Source organism: Haliaeetus albicilla, chromosome 21 (genome assembly GCF_947461875.1).
Source record: "Haliaeetus albicilla chromosome 21, bHalAlb1.1, whole genome shotgun sequence".
Lineage (NCBI taxonomy): Eukaryota > Metazoa > Chordata > Aves > Accipitriformes > Accipitridae > Haliaeetus > Haliaeetus albicilla.
This window is the reverse complement of record NC_091503.1, coordinates 17243383-17263044: the sequence shown is the minus strand read 5'-3', so window position 1 is coordinate 17263044 and position 19662 is coordinate 17243383.

The following is a 19662-nucleotide window of genomic DNA, read 5'->3' as shown; positions in this document are numbered from 1 at the left end:
TGTTAACTCCTTGTTCTGTGAGCAGCCCACACCTACCTGTCTGTACAGCAGCTGGAGCAGTGGGGCTGCAGTGTGTTTCTAGATGCCTCTGTGGTAAATCTGTTTGCTAATAATTAATATCCATGATGGAGTAGTCAGTATACTCGTTAGGACTGTTGAAAGATCAGAGAAAAATTACTATATTTCTAAAGGGGGGCAACCGCCCTTCATGGATTTGCATATATGTTTTACTGAAAGTGTTGAAGTTTGTTTTCCTCTTTCACCTTCTTTTTCCTAGCCCCCTTCTATCTGCTTGAAAAGAAAGCTTGGTCTAAGCAGGTAAAGTAGGAAAATTTTGATTCCTTAGAAAAACCTCATAGCAATTTTTCTATTGTTTGATGACTATTTAAAAAAAAAAAAAGTTTAAAATCCACACTTGGTCAGGTATCCAACAAAAGAGACCCTCCACAAGAGCACAGTTCACACTATGCTCTACCCTACTGGCACAAGGATACACAATTCCTCTGCTTTCACTGGAGGAAATTTTCTGAAGCTGCAGAATATGCAACTAGAAGCCACCAGTCCAATGTATTTAAGTTCTCAGGTGATTTACTGCCCATGTAGTGATCCAGATTTAAAACTGTTACGTAGCTGCCAGGAACAGATCTGGTCATCTGACGTAAGTCACAGGTGAGTAAAAGCACGTCTCATACCCAGACATATATCTTGTATCCACATGGTCTTGGACATGGTGAATGAAATCTGTGAACACAGACTTATTTCTTTTAACTATTTTCTCTGCATTTAATCTGTTCCAAATGGTAAAAGTCTAAGACAAAATGTTCACAGCAAATAGGTTAATTGACAAACTTAGCTCATTTGTTTTCTGTTTACAGAATCTTTTTGAACCACATTGTTTTCCTACAGATCTGTTGGGGCTATTTTCACAAATTTTTGCAGAATGTCTTCTGTGGGCAAGTTTTATCCCATAAGATGAACTGCTTCATATTTACTATTTGTTGTTTCTGGTGTACGTTTGGTCACCAAAGTCATATAGTATTATTTCTGCTTTCTGACTGCATTACATTTGTAAACAGATGAGTAATGAATAACAAATGTTGATGAGCAGATAATGAATAGCAGACACTATTCTTTACACAGATATGCCTTTGTATGCATTAAAATCCTGACTTCCATAGGGAAAATAGCTTTTCCTAAACACTTTTGTATATAAAATCCTGTCTGTCTGAAGTTACTGAAGATGCTTTCTTAAGTAACTGATTCCAGCATCCCTTATAAATTTGGGAAATGAGGCGTGGAGAGAGATTTTTCTTACCTATCTGAACCAAACTCATTCTGGGCTTGGAATACAGCAGGATTCTCTGGAATAGGAAGGGAATGTATTTTATCTCCTTTCCTTAGGGCGAATCAATGGACAAAGGCACTGCTGTACACAAGGAAATGCAAGAAAGCTGTGGTCTTTAATTTTCATTCACTAAGGTTTTTGCTGAATTGAATATTAGTTTTCCTTGACTTAATACTTGAGATGACTTTTTTCCTAAATTTATTATTGTTTGGAAGAGTCTATTTCTACATTTGTATATTATTTATGGATGACTCAAGTGTGGAAACTTAAAACCATGTAAGATTTAGATCTGAAATGATGGTATGGTAAGCAGCAGACTACACTAGCAACGGGTGCACGGCGGCTAAGAAATACGTGGCTGCGCTTTGTAATATCTAAAAGCAGGAGATCAAAATCATCCCCTAGAAAAGATCTGCATTGCTGTTCATTTGGACATATCCATAAACATGATGCTATCGCAATTCAGAAACAAAAAGACTCTCCACTGTTTCCTAGTGTTACAATGCTGAGCAGCTTGCCATAAATCTATTCTGGGATTTCTCCTCAGTCATTACAAAGAGGTTATTCTCCGTATATGGTTATTTTCATCATTCAGTCTGTCCATGTCAGTTTATTAAATAAATCGGGGAAGACTGTAACAACAATGCTTCAGGCATTCATAATTTGACTGAAATAAACAATTCCCAGATACTGCTGGTCCATTATGTTCATAAATAGGACCATTTAGAAACAAGTTATCTATCTGGAGAGTTACTGCAGGCAGTTGTAGGTGGGGATATCACAGTGGTTCGAAGGTTTTTGCTGCCGATTGGGCTCTGTAGGTCAGAGTATGGCTGTTATGCCACGCGTGCCTGGCAGAGGTCCTCTGCCAACAGCATACCAAAGGTCTTTGCTAACCTGAGATATTTACAGTCTTCATTATTGCCCCAGGCACGACAGCACATGCTATCGCCCCACCAAAGTACGCAGTGTATGTATAAGCGTGAGTACATACTTATATCTATACATTTAAGGATTAGGTATGAGGGGTATTGGTGTAACTGGTCATGATTTTCTCATGACGGTATGACTTCTGGCAGTCCTAATAGCTTTTCTTCTTCATGCCTTTACTTTCCATTTCTCCAATTTCACGATTTATTTGAGCCGAGTTCATTTTCACTTCTTGTAAAGTACCCCATCCTTCTTCCTACAGGGGCTTGAAAATCCTGCCCGCTGTCACAGCTAGTTCTGTGGAAGGTTCAGTGGTAGCCTCACCTGGACCTGGATGCCACCAAAGTGCCTTTGACACAGGCAGCAAGGGTGTTTTTGAGGCATGGCCATGTAAATTCTTCTTTTCCTGGAGCTGCTGGCAAGGTTTTTAGCAACAGCGTGTCAGAGATGGGGTTTGCAATACTTAAGGGGTGCTGAGCTTCCCTCAGAGGTTAATACTAGCCAGCTTTTGGTTTTTTAATTGTAGAGCTACACTGGTTTAACAAAGATTGCCTCCAGGACAGCAATTCCCATATTTACAACTCTTACCACAGAAAATGCACTTACCATGTTTATGGAAGTTACTTGAAGTAAATACAGCACCCTCAACTTTTGATGTCTTTTTTTTCTATAATTTCAACACTTTTGCCCTTTCGCCTAAAGTTAACAGCTTGTAAGTTTTGCTAATTATTTGTCATGACCAGCTCACAGTTCCACCCATTCTCAGCTGGTTGGTTTGGTCCGTATTGCTCTTTTTATGTATTTTCTTTGAATGCTGCTTTCAAACATTTTTTATACATTTTGCAATGCGTGAAGCTGGAATTGATTCACATGACATTGCTAATAATAATAATAACGCAAGCAGTTGAGAATCAGTACTACACATAATCAAGTGTTTGGAGGCATATGGAGATGTATATTTCTCAACTTTTTTTAAAGAACTTTTTTATGCCCCCTTTTTTTTTTTAAGGCAGTAAAAGTCAGTCTTCCTCTCATTCCCATTGTAGATCAGAAAATTTGAGGAACACTTTTTTCCTTTCTTGTTTTACAAAAGCTGTCAAACAATAGAAAACCTGATAGTACCTTCACGCACTAGCATGGCATTTTCTGTACCCTGACCTTGGAAATATTAATATTAATTGGCTGTGTATCATGTGTATAATAAATTTATAAATATACATTTATTAATATATTTGTATTGAAAATGTTATCATGTTCTACTTCAATAATTTCTATACACTTGCTGTGACATGATATAGTTATACAACAAAGTACATTTGTATTTATACTTACAAATGTATTTTTGTCTTTTGTTCTAGGTTATGTACTGTAATTTCCAAAGGGTGATATAATTTACTGCCTTTGTATGAGAAGCGTGTTCCATTCCTTTAAAAGTCTGTGTGTTTTTACGTCACACTGTACGTTAAAGGAGCAGTGATTGAAATCATTGTTGTCAAGGAAGAATGTATTAAAATTATTAATAAGACTTAAAGCCACATGAGACTTGCTGAATCATCTGATCTGACCTAAATTTATGACCCTTCCTCCCAGTTCTTCCCTTTGCATAGTTGCACAAAGACAGGAGGATCGAAAGGAGAAAAAACCAACACAATAAACACCAGTGAAAACTGTATATTTGCATTAGGTCAATGTAACATTTAGCGGTTATAATAATACAAACAAATAAAGTATAGGGACATTCACATCAGACCTCATTTCAAGCTGAACTATTATAAAGCGATTAACAGCCTCACACTCCTGCTTTAATTAAGTTATGTTGTGAAATATTCAGCATTTGAACCTGTTCTGGCCTGCCTCTTTTATCATCGAATTACCATCCTTAATGTGTTTTTCTGCTGAAAGATGAATTTCACTTAAGGATTACAGTACACTGCTCTGGCATTTTGTGGTTTCTTGTCAGCCCTTGTGAATCTAGATCATAGCTAACTTCAGTTCCTCTGACATGTCCTATATGCACAGTCTCTTGACTAGCCTGTCTCGGTGGATTTATTAACTCATATTGTATTCCTGTAGAAATGAATGGACATTTTTGATTAACTTAATGATAGAAATTTCAGATGACAGTAGAGTTTACTTTTGGAGCTTACTTCAGGTTATGTAGGCCACAGCAGCTCTCTAGTGACCTATCACTTCACAGAAATGCATTTTGAAAGTTTCAAGGCAATGGACATCCGTCTGCCAAATACTTTAAGATGGTGCTAGCAAGGAGGGAATTGAATGGTCCTTCAGAGCTGGGGTGTCTAAATCCACAGCCACCCTCAGCAGTGCTCGTTTCTTTCCCAGGGTTGGTTTTCAGCTGTTATATCCCACTGCATATTGCAGAGTCTGCCTTCAGGCAAATTCATGCTACCAGATGACTTTGAGGAAGGGTCAAGGAGTGATGCTCCAGCCAAGCGTCCCGTTTCCCTTCTCTCTGCTTGCGCCTACCCTGGACCAAGGTGATGCAACTCGGCATGGCAGCATCAGTTTTGGTGGTGCTTTTTCACTCTCAGTTGTCTGATGATCAGGCTGTGCTTTTAGGGAGGGGACGACGTGCCAATCAATGTAGTCACGTTCTCTTGGCTGGTCCTTAAAGGGAGTTCGCCAGATCTTGAAATGTGACGGCAGGTCAGGTGGGTTTGTTTACTCCCTCCACCTGCAGACCTGTCTGCTCTCAGGGTGGGTGGCAAGGCAGAGGCTCCTGATGCCATACCTGGTCCCGTATGGATATGGTGCTGCAGGGATGGCACCCAGAGCCGGGAACTCCCGGAGGAGGTCTTCGCCCCGGCAAGTTGAAGGTTTGCTAAAGCACAAAGGTTTGAGTGACGTGGCTTTGGCTTCCAGCACGGTAATTATATACTGTAAAATACACTCAGCTCTGGCGCTGATCGAAAATACATGTGGTAATTTACTTGTGTGTAGGTAGTCTAAGGTCCATGCTGTCCTCTGTTCTGGACAAGCACAGCGTGCATATCTTTGCCCCCAGAGCTGACAGCTCAAATGGGCAAAATGGAGCTGCAGAGAACGATGCGGGGTTCACAGTGAACGACCCGTGGCTTGCAAAACATATGGTAAATAAACCCCCTTACTTGTAGGTAGGGACAAACACGAAGGAAGGACAAGCAGATTTAACGAAAGCAGGCTAAGACGAAGGTCAGAGAAGCAGCAGGGGAACGTGCAGGATTGATTCAGGAGGGACGAAGACACTCTGAAGAAAGGAAGCAAGCAGTACAGGGGAAAACGTGTCTAGCGTAAAAGGAGGATCACGACAGAGATCATCCTGTTTGCTGTGTGGATCCCCTGCAGACTGGGTTCTGAGCTGGTTCTCCCAGGTGTTTTTCTTCCCTGAAGTCATAGATGAGGGAGAAGACCTGAGGCCGGGAAGCGCTTGGTGCTCTTGTTTGGAGAGGTCAGACCTCTCGGTTGTGAGACACAGGGAGGAGGGTAACCGTGGTGGGGTCTCTGTTCCTATTTCACAAGCTGTGGTGTGGCAGCTCTTGCAGCTGCTTCTTCTCCCTGCTCTGGCCAACGCTGTCCCAACAGAAGCTGCCTTTCTGCTTTCATGAGAGCATTGGCCACCTAATTTTTATGGAGCAACTGCGTATGGCAGGCATTTAAGACACGTTTGTGTTGTAGGCAGAAGAAAATGCAGGCCTTGTCCTGTCCTTGTAGCTGCTGCCTGTTCCTAACAAGTTGTTCTAAATGAAATCCTTTTAACCCTGGAGACTTTGGTGTGGGAAATTCAGATTGTGCATATTTTACCTTAAATTTCAGATGACCTTTCTTTGGTTTAAAATGCATAAAATTGTTTAGGACTGATGCAAATGAAAGCTGGCACTGAAATGAAGTTTCCTATTGTTCTGTCGTTCCTGGAAAAGAGTTGGAGATAATTTGCAGTGCGTGTTCTTGCTTTCTTAACTCACCTAAAACCAATCCTCTCCTAAGGCGGTTGCTCAGAATAGCAGCGTGCACGTCAGGATCGTGGCGTTGGCACACTGTGCTAGTTACAGGATTCCTCGTAATGCGTAAGAACAGCTGAGGAAACGTGAACTGGAACACAAGCAAACTGAGCTAAATCTAACTTTTCCCGAGTGAGGGGAAAAATTTATCTGGTGATTTTGGGATCTCTTGTAAGAATCTGAGCGATTTATTTCAGAAAAAAAAAAAAAAGGCAAAACTATGGAAAAGAAGGGGTTTTGATGCACCTATCTTAAATTAAAGGTTTTCTATGGTTAGCTTCGTAGGCGAGTTCCAATCATTGCAGCCGGTGTAATACATTTACTTGAAAGAAAAGGCATGTGCTAGACCAGCAAAAGAGTTATTTCCTCTGCATTAAGTAGAAGTGTTTGGGAAGACCATGCCAGTGTATTGTAAGGATATAACAAAATCACCAATCCCTTCCTACTGTAAACAGGAGTAGCATCTCATGGGACAAAATGAGTGACGCAAAGGTCTTGCAAAAGTGAAGGGTTAAAAAGCTTGCACTTCAGTGGGAGTTTAAAAATGATGCTTCTTATCATCAGTTCTAGTTAAGGATAAGGGGTGCTTAAACTGTGTGCTACGATCCGTCTGAAGTCTTGAATTCTGCTCAGCCTGTGTAAAGAATTAACGCAAAAAAGGTGAAATGGAAATTCTGACTGACACAGGGAGGTACAAAACCTACCCAAGCACATGTGTTTAGAGCAAACCAGGAAACTAGGTAACTGTGCCAATAAACTAGCTTTATACAACTCACTAAAATACACCTTATTTACTCTGCCTCATCTACAATGCAGTTAGCAGCACAAGGTTATTTTAATACTATACAGAGATCAGAGACTAAAAAGTGCTTGTGGGTACAGGCGCAAAGGCTTCTCAAAGAGAGAGAAATACAAATACTCGTTCACGAAATTCTCGGGAAGCTTTCTTTTTTTTTAATCAGCATTGCCATTTTATTGTTTAACCTACCCTGCTTGATCTCCCTACTTTTGGTTAATACGGGAGTCAATTACAGCTTCATCTGTGCAGAATTAACTTTATAGAATATACACCGGGGATTCGTCTATCTCGTCTATTTAGATCTATGTCATAAAAAAATATGTAGTAGAGAACTGCATATGGTACAGGCTTTGCAGATTTATTGTAAAATCATTTTAAATCGGTTAAGCTCTTGCCAGAAGTTAATTAAATATGTTCCTTTGGTGGGGGCGAGGGGGGGGACACTCTGCGTGTGTGCGTACGTGTGTTTTGGGGGGGGGGCCTTCTGTCTCACTAGGTGGCAGTGTGTGATTACATCTGGAAGGACCACGCCAGCCAGGCTGGTGGCTCCAGCTGTGACCTCCAGCACCAGGATGAAATCCCTGCCTCTGCACCTACCTCCAGAGGTAGCACCACCGTTCACGTCTCTGTCTACACGGTTCACCTCAGCGGCTTCCAGGAGCTCTACAGGCATTTCCTCAGGCTACCTGATGGGGCTATCGTTGAGGTAGGTGCAAGCAGACTCCTCGCCTCCAGATTTCAAAGGCAAAGGGGTGCGCTTCAGGAGGGCAGCGGCAAAAGGGGCAAATAGACCCGCCTGACCCCGCACAAAATCTACGCTGAAATCTTCCACAGGAAGACCTCTCTCCTAAACACTAGTGTAAAATCAATGAGTTAATGCGTTTGCAGTGCTAAGTAGCAATTTAGTATTGTTTATAGAGCCATTTAAAGGCAATTATGTAAGATATACATGGAAACTACACGCATAGAGATTATTTATAAATATCTATTGCTTAGAACCACATAAGCTCATTGTGTACAGGAATTATTATATATATAAATACACAATGTAAGTATCGTGCACATTTATTATACAGCTAGTGCTACAGGTATGGTCATTGACTTAGTTTTTCCTCAGACCCACGGAGCTAAGGCACAGTTAAATTGATTACTTACTGATATCCTGCAAGTTTTAGATTGAACCCTGGACGTTGTCAGATTTTTAGCAGCCTGTGCACTAAAATACAACACAGGACGGTATTAAAAAGAACTATCGCCCATTACTTGCTTCACAGGCTGCATTTTGTTCATTGCGTTGTCATTTTTGTTCTAAGTGCTTAGAAGAAGTGCATTTCCTTGTTACCTTTGGTCTCGTGTTGAGAGACCTTTAAAAAAACTTTGGCATCTAAGAGAAAGTAGAGTGAAAGAATATTACTTTACCTACCCAGATAAGAAGTGGGAGCGTCATCACGGAGGTCTGTTTATCATAGAAAACTGGCACAAATGATGCTGAAGTACAAAGTTTTCAGCTGCTCACTTCTAAGGTGAAGGTTAAAGTACATCTTTCCAGCATGAGGCAAACGTTGCTTCTGCTCCTTTGGTTAATGTTTCAAGGCTGTTTTCTTCATTAAAAAATTTTATTCTTAATGTCTTTGCCTTACTTGGCTTTTGAAAGAAAATTTAATTTAAAGGAAACTGTCCTCAAGGAATCCAAACATAATTTTCTGCCCCGGGAACTCATGATTCACCAGAGTGAAGACACCAGAGTCTTAGAGCTGGCCAAAGAAAACAAGAGAAGGCATGTGGCCTACATGAAGTAGAACTTAATTATTGAAACAAAGAAACCAGCAAATCCAGTCCATGACAAAGTCTGTTAAAGAAGCTCCTCATACAGATCATTGGCTAGATTTTTGCTAGAATACCTTTTCCCTGGTTGAGTTCAACAACACAGCCCCATTCCTACTTTCCACCTGTTACAAGCAATAGCTCTTTGCAGAATGGTTTTTCCCAATTAATTTCTTCTCAGCTTTTTGGTCATGAGCTTTCATTCAGCTTCCACAAGGCTGTGGAATGAGGGGCTTGCTTTGAACACCCACGGCAATCTTAACCCGGTGCACTGGTTCAGTTCATTAATCCCTTCTGTATTTCTGACAGAGAAGTGCATTCCCATACAATGTAATTTTGTCTTCCCTGGTGAGCTTCCCGGAAGCTTCCAGCTTCTGAACTGATGCTGTTCAGCATCCACAAAGTGAGCACTGCACGATGTGGATGGCTCAAGCCACTTCTGTACGGTTTCCCACAGCAGATCACATCGTAGTCTACCCCTAAAATCTACATGGCTGAGTCTTATGTCGTCATCTTGAAAGCTGCACATCTAATCTGGGAGATCAGTGCATGCTTTACAGCGTTTTTACTGGTAGATCTAGCTACAATTACGTATAAGAAATGTGCTTAACTAATAATTGCAGTAAAACTTATATACAGATCTTACATTTAGCTGATAATGGATGTAATTATACATTTGTGTACTTTATTGGTCAGGGCTTTCTAATTCAGTTCCATATTAGGGATATGCTATAAGTTAATGAATATTAAAACTATACACTGACTAGTGAGAAGTTTGCTGCCATGGAGCAAATACACCTGAGCCTCACCACTGCCCCTCAGGAACAGGTCTTTTGCCTCTGCTGCAGCTAGCCAAGCAGTGATACTTGAGTGGGGTTAGAAAATGGGGGTTTGGAGGTAAAAGGTTGCATTGCAACCTTAAGAATAGCTTTTTAAGGGTGTAGGAAATGAAAACTACATGGGCTTCTTGGGATGATCTGTCCAGTCTGCTGCTTCTGGGGACAGCTCATTGTGTATAAGCATTTTTGGTCTGAATATGTAGAGCTACTCCTAAAGATTCAGGTAGTTTAGTTTACCTAAGTCTAGTCTAGTTTAGGTACTTTGTCCCCAGTGATTCAAAGGAAAGATTTTTCCAGATCCTAACAGTCTGTTTGGTCAGAAGTCTCCTCTTATTCTCCACCCTCAATTTATTCATTGTCAGTTTCTATGTATTTATCTGGATCAGCCTTTGGTGCAAATAAGACTTCTTTTCATAATCTTATCCCTTTTCTGCCAGAATGGGTACCACACTTCACCAGAAGAAACAAGATGGGCTCCCCATTTGCTTTTCATTCCCCTCCTCACCCTCCCAGCAGTGGTGAAGGACGGAGGGCTCTTCCACAGTGGCAAGGGCAGAGATTGTCACCCATTCTCTCCCAGACATAGGAGTGACAGCTGCCTTTCCTCTTTCTTCATGATCAGCAAACCTCTTTCTCCCCACCAGAGATAAGATATTTGTATGAAATTCCATCATTGGACTGTAGGAACATGGGAGGTCTGTGGCAACTGTGACGTGTCCTACCTTTGGATATACATCTACCTTGTCTGCAGAGTCCACAAAGCAAGAAAACGACCAATTTTCATTTCTTTTTCCTCTGTTTTGGGTAGGCTAGTGCTATTGTACAACTGCAGAATACAAGGAGTAATTCAATAGTGTCTAGGAACTGGGGGTTACATGCACCTTCTTCCTGCAAAACAGTCGTGCGTTTTATTACAGTAATCTACCAAGGGTGAAAATGTAATTATTTCAGTGCAACTTTTTGTTCTTTTGTTCACTTTTATTAAGGAATTCTGAAAGCATGTAGCTCTGAAGACAGCAAAATGAAAAGGCTTTGACTTTTTAATTTCTGTGACTTTCAGGAATCACACCTGAAAGAGCCATAACCCCTATTCCTAATTACTGCAGTGGGACCTCATTAATTCAAGCATTTGGGGACTAAGATCTCTCCACTGGATGTGTAATGCTTTCTGCCATTACAGCATGGTGGTTGCTGGTATCGGTAGGTGTTCTTCAGAAAAAATATGTATAATAGGAAGAAATGAGCAACTTAGCAGAACACAACACAGAAATGATAATAACTTTGAAAAGCGTGTGCAAACGTAGCTGTTGTTCTGAGGGTACCACCAGCACGAGAAGTAGGTTCTTAGCACTCAACTAACTGAGGTGTGTGTGCAGGCTAGTGAGCTCTGGGTTATTGGGGTGGCAGTATATCTCGTCAAACACGCTGACATGAGAGCAGTATTTAAATCACCGGGCCAAATTCTCCCTCAAATTCATGTGTTCAACTCCTAGTGACTTCAACCTCAGATATGTTTCTGTATCTGTAGATATTCTTTGACAGGCATAAGAGGAATTTTGCATAATCTTGCTTTAAAGTTCTTGGATGCTCACAAGGAATTTACGTTATATTCACCTCATCCTACTCTTTTTTACTTCAGTGAAAGAAAGATTTGCTTGTAGCCCTAATTCAGCAAAGCACTTAGGTGTGAACTTCATTTAAGCCAAGGAGCCAAAACACTTACTTTAATAATACTTTCCTTTTTTTTTTTTTTTAACAGTAAGTAAGGCCAGTTTGTAAGTGCTGTGTGCAGGAGTACACTAGCCAGGAATAAATGTCTCCCTATGCAATAACTTCTTTAAAATACTTATTTCTTTAAGTATGGTATTCCCATTAAAAGTCCAACTTTGCTGGTATAACTAGAAATTTCATGTCTGGTATGAAAAGTAGTTTTATAAGTTTTATAAGCATGAGGCAAAAATAACTGTTTTAAAAGGAACATTAAGTACAAGGTGACATGTATAAATTGCCCTAGAAATGTTAAATAAAAAGATTTTTTTTTTAAATGCACAGCATAAAAATTATAGAGGTTAAACCTGTAAGTGCAGTCCTTTTATCATAAGCATTGTAAAACTCAAAGCATTCACATGCAGTAAAACCCATTTTCCTTTTTACCTATAATATATTTCTCCTTTATAGTATTCAATTTAAGTGTTGGCTAACCAAGGAATGACCTTCCCAAAATAAATCACTTTTCATACTTTTCCTTATTCATTAATCTTATATTATTGTAATATTCAGGAAATTATTGAGTTTCAGCATTTAAAATGTATTTGAAATCCATGCACAGAGAAGTTAATGATAGTGGTACATGTTTGCTGTCTACATGGTGATAACACCAGCTCGGTGATTTTTATCTCGACTTTTGCTGACTGGAGTTGATTTCTTATTAAAAGGGCAAAGATAAGTCACTTTAACTCAGCAAAAAATCAGTTTCTTATTATAGGCCTAGTAAACCTCAGCATTGTAGAGAAAGTTTTTGTATAGTATGATTTTATCTATCAAATAAACCTACATAAATGTCAAGGATTCATCCAATTTAAACTTACTGGATAAAAGAGATCTGTTTTCCCTAATTACTTGAAAAAGTACCTAGTAGTAATAGGATAAGACAGTGTAGGTGACTAGCCAATTACTTAGTTTAAGCTATTTACATCAATCCATATGCTATAAATTATGTCTAAACTCTCTTGCACTTCTGGAAAAGTGAATAAAATCATATAAGTTTATTTTGAATACAAGATCAGATATGGTATGCTGAGTGACACTTAAAAAGAATGAAACAGTAACTGTAGCTTATTTTCTGAAGCAATCTTGACACTAATGCTAAATTACAGCTTGGAAACATCTAGCATTTTTACCTTTATGAGAAAAGGCTTTTTACATATTTAACATAATTCTAGGGAAAATATACTGGAATTATGTATAAAGATATGTACACTGTAACCAAAGGGCATTTATATTCCCCAGTAGAATACTTACAACAATTTTATTGCCATTTGGTGTCATTTTCTAACAGATATAAAATACAGCCAGTAAACAAACTAGACTTTAGATTTAAGCTGACAGCTGTTCCTTCACAAGCAATATCCAGATATTTAATCTTAAGACTACTGAATATTTCACAATTGTTTGAGCAAACTATACTTTTAGCATGTGAAGGACTGCACGCTTTTATATACAGTTCTTGTATCTGATAATGACGCTAAAAAACAGCCTTAGAATAATCTACACATTTGTCGCTCCCATATATTCCCTCGGCAAATCAACAAATCGCCTCATGTTTTATTCTTAATTCCACAAATTCTTTTTATGTATGCAGTGTTACTATGAATATTGGGCCTTATTTTTTTCCCGTATATGCATAAGCCATACAGTTTATTCCAGTGTAGTTTATGCATGTATCTGAGTGCAGATTTTTCTGGCTCTAATTTCATTAAGGGAATAAATTGGACAAGTTTACTGCAAAAGCCCCACATGCTGTTTTCATAAAGAGTCTCACTGCAGTGGTCACTAAAGATTTATGGAGAAGAGAAAGAGGGAGGATTGCTCAGTAACTGAGGTTGGTACATTACCTAACGGCTTCATCATCTCACCAGACCCTGCAGAGGGAGCAGGAAAGCTCTGACCTTTCCAAACCATAACTTGGATCAGCAGAGGTGAGTGGGCGAGGACCTCTTGGCTGGGGAGAGGCTGGGCAAAGGTAATTATTTGCCGTAAGTTGACCCACATTAGCTGGCTTCAGCAGCATCATGCCAGGTCATCCACAAACATGGCCAGTTTACGACGAGTCGGTTTCCTGGCGATCCCTGTAAAAACAGGGATTAACAGCAAAGTTTTAGCCCTCGCAAGAGTGATTCCACCCACATTAATGCATGCATGTGTGTACATACTGCTGGGCTGAATAAGCTTCGCCACATGCTGCCCGCCTAATGCTGAGGTCTAATCTTGTCCTGTTGAAGACCATTAATATTTTGCAACTGCCTTCAGCGGGAGGATGATCCCTCTCAACATGCATTGAGATTCAGTTGGGAATCATACCTGGTAAAAGTCAGCTAAGGGATACTCCCACAGACATAGGCAGTCTGATCAGTACAGCCTGCAAACTTACAGCCCTTTCGTTGGGGATCATGGCAGTATTGCTAGTTCCTCTGAAAATAAGGAGTAAACCAGACTGTTTTAAGTTATCTTTACCAGTCTATATGTCTCCTTTAATGCTATAATTCAATTAAAGATAATCAGTTTAAGAAATAAAATAGTTGTCCGGGCAGCTCTTTCAACCCCACTGAAAAGATGAGAACATGAAAAAGAGTTTTCCGGGAGAAATCTTGCGTTTGTATGCTTTTCTTTTAAATTGAACCAGCTCATCTCACATGTGACATATGAATCCTGTCCTGAAATGGACCCAGTCTGTTGCTCCTTGCCCTTGCGGTGGCTAAGCCAACCCATTTGCTGCAGATGAAGAGGATGTGCGCACTGCATCTCAGCCGAGAAATTATGTCTCCATACCTTCTGTTCCGGGTTGTTTACCCTTTCAAGTATAAGATCAAGTCCTTACTTTTTTTCATTAAATTGAGGTATAGGCTTAAACGGAAACTGTGTTTATTAATTATTAATCTGTTAAGATTATCAGCTACAGTCAAGGCTATGCTGCTTCATGCAATAGGATGGAAACGCAGGAGACAGCCTTGCAGCATGCATCCATTTGTACCCTCTCGTTTTCTCCAAATCCCAGCTTCAATATACACTCCGCCCCAGAAATTCACAGAGCCATGGAGAAAAAGATGTATTTCCATCAAGACGCCATGTCCTGCTTATCTGTGGTGGAGGCTGTGGTCCGATAGAAGGACCAGGAACGTGATGAGACGGGTCCACCACAGGCCTTCAGCAGGACATGCAGGCTTTCAGATAACCAGAAAATGACTGAAATACCTACACTGCACCATTATAGCCTTGTTCTGTATATGAATATGCAATTTTAAATCATGCTGGCTTCTTTATTACTGGCAGAGAACATGGGGTGAGGAACAAGGGTTACATACCTAACCAACAAGTACACAAATATTTTATGGGCATGGATATTTACATTTATTTTTCCATAGGTGACTGAGGAGTTAGAGCTGTTTAATTCGAATGTTCACAGAAGGGATGGGAGCAAGTTCAAGTGTGTCCAGTCTGAGCCAACGCTCATGGGAAAAATGTTGTCATATCACTGTAGCTGTGCTGTGTAACAAACGTCAGTGCTGATAATTAACGGGTACTTTAAAAGTGCTCTTTTGTATTGAAACACTTCCCTTTCAGTTCCAACCCATATTTGCTGTATTTTCAGTGATTTTCTGAATGACTTTATGCTGCAAGGGTAGAGCCAATGATTGCTCCACAAGGTAGTTTGTACTCTTAAATGCTTATAATCTTTATTCATCTATCACGTAGTTTTACCTGAATCAGCAGCAAAATCTCTGAAGTCAAAGGATAATTGCCAAGACAGCATTAACTTATTTTAGCCAAATAAAAAAAAATAACCTTTGAAAAAGTACCTTGCAGCTACACAGATTGACAAAATGCATCAATTATATTTTTGCTCACTTTATAATTACACTGCAGTAAGTGCACAGTGAACTTTACTACACGGTTGATTAACCATAAGGTTACTGCTATTAAGTCACTCTCAGAAACAACAACTTGGACTTTAATTTAAGAACAGAACTCTGCACAACATCTGATCAAGTCTAAAAATCTGACATATCCATACAAGCTTCAATTTAAAGTACACAAGTAAACAATAGCACCTTAAGCGTAGCAAAGGGTTTCTGTTGCTTTGGTCAGGCATGCTGGGTGTGTGAACTATCAGATTTGAAAGAGCTTTTGGTATGTGTTAAGCAACACCAATGGAAAGGCTTTTCCAGTGAACTCTAAATATCCCCTGTATCCTCTTTTTTGCCTAGAAACAACTCTTATGAGGAGCGGCTGAGGGAACTGGGGTTGTTTAGCCTGGAGAAAAGGAGGCTGAGGGGAGACCTGATCGCTCCCTACAACTACCCGAAAGGGGGTTGTAGTGAGGTGGGGGTCAGCCTCTTCTCCCAAGTAAGAAACGATAGGGCAAGAGGAAATGGCCTCAAGTTGCACCAGGGGGGATTTAGATTGGATATTGGGAAAAATTTCTTTGCCAAAAGGGTTGTCAAGCATTGGAACAGGCTGCCCAGGGAAGTGGTTGAGTCACCATCCCTGGAGGTGTTTAAAAGACGTCTTGATATGGTGCTTAGGGATGTGGCGTAGTGGTGCACTTGGCAGTGTTAGGTTTACAGTTGGACTCAATGATCTTAAAGGTCTTTTCCAATGATCCTATGATTCTATGAAATTAGTGTTCCAGCTTCTGGAGAGTTAGGATTAAATCTCCAGATATACCCTGACCATATGTCCACATTTTTTCTCAGATTATTGTGACAGGAAAAATATTGCTGTTTCTGTTAGCTCACTGATGCTCTAGGCCCCCTTCTTGTCTTCTGTCTTCTTGACTTTGTATATTGCAAGAGCGTTGCTATGAAGCCCTGCCACGATGTTGTATCTCTGTTTGACTTGCCCTGAAGATAGTTTATGCCATGAGAGAAACAGCTTAGGTCAATCTAAAACTGCAATATCTCTTGGTGTAAAAGAATAAAACTAAGAATATAGTAGGAGGTGTTCTATGTAAGTGGTACTTAGCTAAGAAGAAAGAGTAGCCTGATACGAAGAAACTTGCATAGGATGTAGGATGCACAAGACCACTCCAACGTTCCATCACAGTTTTTTACATGAGGTGGGGAATATCCCCTACATTGCCCATATCCCCCTGTTCCAGAGGTAACAGCGCTTCCCAGCTTCACAGTGTATCAAAACCAGAAGTACAACAAAGATTTTAAGATGCTTCATCAGATTATAAAAGTACACAAAAATACGACAGAAATTAGAGAGTATTCTCATACATAAACCAGTGTTTGTATAATTTATTACAGCTGTGCTAAACCAGGTTGGGAGTAGCAAAATTTGTTAAAACATTACAGCATTACTGGAGCAATCTGCTTTTTCCATGCTAGTGTTTGAGTAACAGCAGCTAGACAGAGCTGAAGCTCTCTTACTTCTCAGCATCTGAAATTTGATTTCTGCTCACATTTCACATTCATCTGAGCAAAATTTCTCTTATATGGGCACTCCAGAAAGTGAAAACAATCGGAGCCAGGGCACTCTTGTGCAAAATGCCACCCACATGACACAAGCTGAGGATCTGACATGTGATGTGGTAACTGCTAATGAACTGAGCTGGATCTGATGCGGTGTCTTGGCTTTATAACCAGTTTCCAGTCCTATAACACATCATCTCCTCCTCATGGCCATGATTTTCTTCTTTGAAGGTCTATTCTTTATTCACTCAAATCTTCTCCATGTGTCAAGAACATCATAAGAAGAAATTATTAAAAGCAACGGGCGTGAAAATCCCCATTCCACTGTTTTACTAAAGTGTTTAGAGTGAGAAAAATTAGGCGAATTCACATTTCACATGTGTTTAAATTGCTAATCTCACTGCTCTATCTGTGTTAGTGAATATATTTACAGTAACTTTTACTTTATAATATTTTGGCAGAACTGTTAGAAAAATTGTTATAAGCCTAGGAGTGGAACTGAACCATGAAAGCTAAACTGTAAGCTGCTGTAAAGCTGGGTTATTAGTATGACAGAATAAAATTTCACACACACACAAGCTTCTAAGCTGCAATATTTTGAAAGCAAGAAGAGAGGGGTGGGGAACTGTAATCAAAGTCATCTATGTTCCCTCTGATATTTCACTGAATGCTGCCATAATAATATGTTGGGTTTGTCCGTTCTGTTTTTCAGGCATTTGGTGATATTACTGGAGAAAGTGTTTTGTGTGATAAAATGAGCACAGCCCAGGAGTGCGTTAACGAAATGGACAGTGTGCTGCATACATCTTCACATATCAAGCTGAGGGAGAGGAAAAAGAGTACAGCAAGGTGGAAAGGTATTATTTTCAGTTTCTGTACCTAGCTGAAAAACAATGCTGATATCCAAGCATAAAACCATGGGAGGGATAGAAGAAAACAGATAATTTGAAAACATAATTTCTCTTGGAAAGACTAGGGTGCGATCGGTTAGGGCTGAAATTTCACAGTTGTGTTTTCCAGTGGGTCTTCATCCTTGGATAGTTTCATAGGTCTGTTGCAAGAGTCCTGAAGGCTGAAGAGCTGTAATTCACCCAAACGTTGTCACACTTTCTGTTCAGAAACTCAGCACAGTAACGCATTCCAGAGCAATCTATCTGGAGTAAGGGCCACCATTTAAAGTGTGCTGAGGGCAGGCTTAAATCAGCTACTTTATATATAATTAGGTATGTGTCCACACATATAGGTCTGAGTGCAAAACTCCCAGTCTCTCAAACTTGCACTGTGTTTTCCACCATGTACTGAAAGCCACTGGATACTTCCCAGTGCCTCGAGAAGAACGTGCAGCGCGGAACATGCTCATGTACGTCAAGTCGCTAAGTGAAGCTGCTGCTGATCAAAGGTAGCACCAGTGTGTTCAGTGACAGAGAATTACGGAACACACTGTGTGTCACTAGACGTCACTGTTATTGCAAGATATTGATTTCCTCTCATTCCTTAGCCAGGGTCTCAGTACCAGATCTGGCTCCACTGGATCCCCGCACTTAGCTGAGTCCTATTGATGTCAGTTTTCTGATGCCCTCTGAGGAGTAAAGTTCAGTTAAAGTTCAGTTAAAATTCAGTATTACTTTTAAATCCACAGTAATCTTGTCTGCTGACAGAGAAACCTTGGAAAGTTCACACGAGCACACAAAACACAGTTTTTCAAAGGAAAACTGATAAATTTAGTGTATGGGCTTTTGTGCCTGTGTCCCTCTTGTTGGGGGAAGGAGGCCATCGGTACACTGTCACCTGGGTATTTACAGCATGTCTTTCTCTACCTCTTTTTTTCTAATCTTCAGGAAATCACGTTGTCTCTGACAAGAGCTAATTCCTGCCGTAATGCATAGTCCACAGAGTTGTTTACATCCTGATCCACGTCCATGGTATGGTTACCGTCTGACAGGATTTACGGTTCTGACGTCTACACCGCTGTGCGTACAGTGTTGTCCTGCAAACGCTCCATTCATAGCTCTTCTGTGGCTTCAACAAGCTTTTCAGTGTGTTGAGTTCACTCGATCAGATCACTGATTGGATTATGCAAATATAATTATTTCAGGTGATTTTTTTCTCCGTCCAAATAGTAGGACATTCCTAGATTTCTCAGGTTTGTTTCTTCCTGATTTTTTCAGGTTTGCTTGTACCTGCTAGTGGTGGTGGGGAAAATGTTGCTGATTCGTGTTTCAAGTTTCATGACTAAAACATTGACAGTGTTTTCAGTAATTGTTCAAAGCATAACACTAATGTAATTGCAAGGCTGCAAAGATGCCCAGAAGAGGAACAATGGTGGCTTCATGCCACCAGTTCTGTAGCCAAGTCCCAACAGGCTGCAAAATCTACAAGATCCTAGAGAAGATCACTTTGCTGGGGTCTTAACGTTGGTCAGACAGACCTGCTTTCCTGGGAGCTACAGCAGCTTAAAGCAACCTGGAGGTTATCCTCATGCTTTCTTACTAGTATTAAAGTACTGCTCATTTGTTCAAACCAGTCAGTGCCTATTCTATTTGGCTTCATACAAATGCATCAGAAATGAAGTCTATGCCCCAAAGGCAAAGACTGCGAGAGACAACAGAAGGAGAAGGTGGGAAGGGGAACAAAGGCAAGAAAGGTGAAGTCATTTGTCCAAGGTCACCAAAGTCAGAGGCAAATGCGTAAATAAAGGACAGACTGCCAGCACCCTGACTCTTGGTCTTCC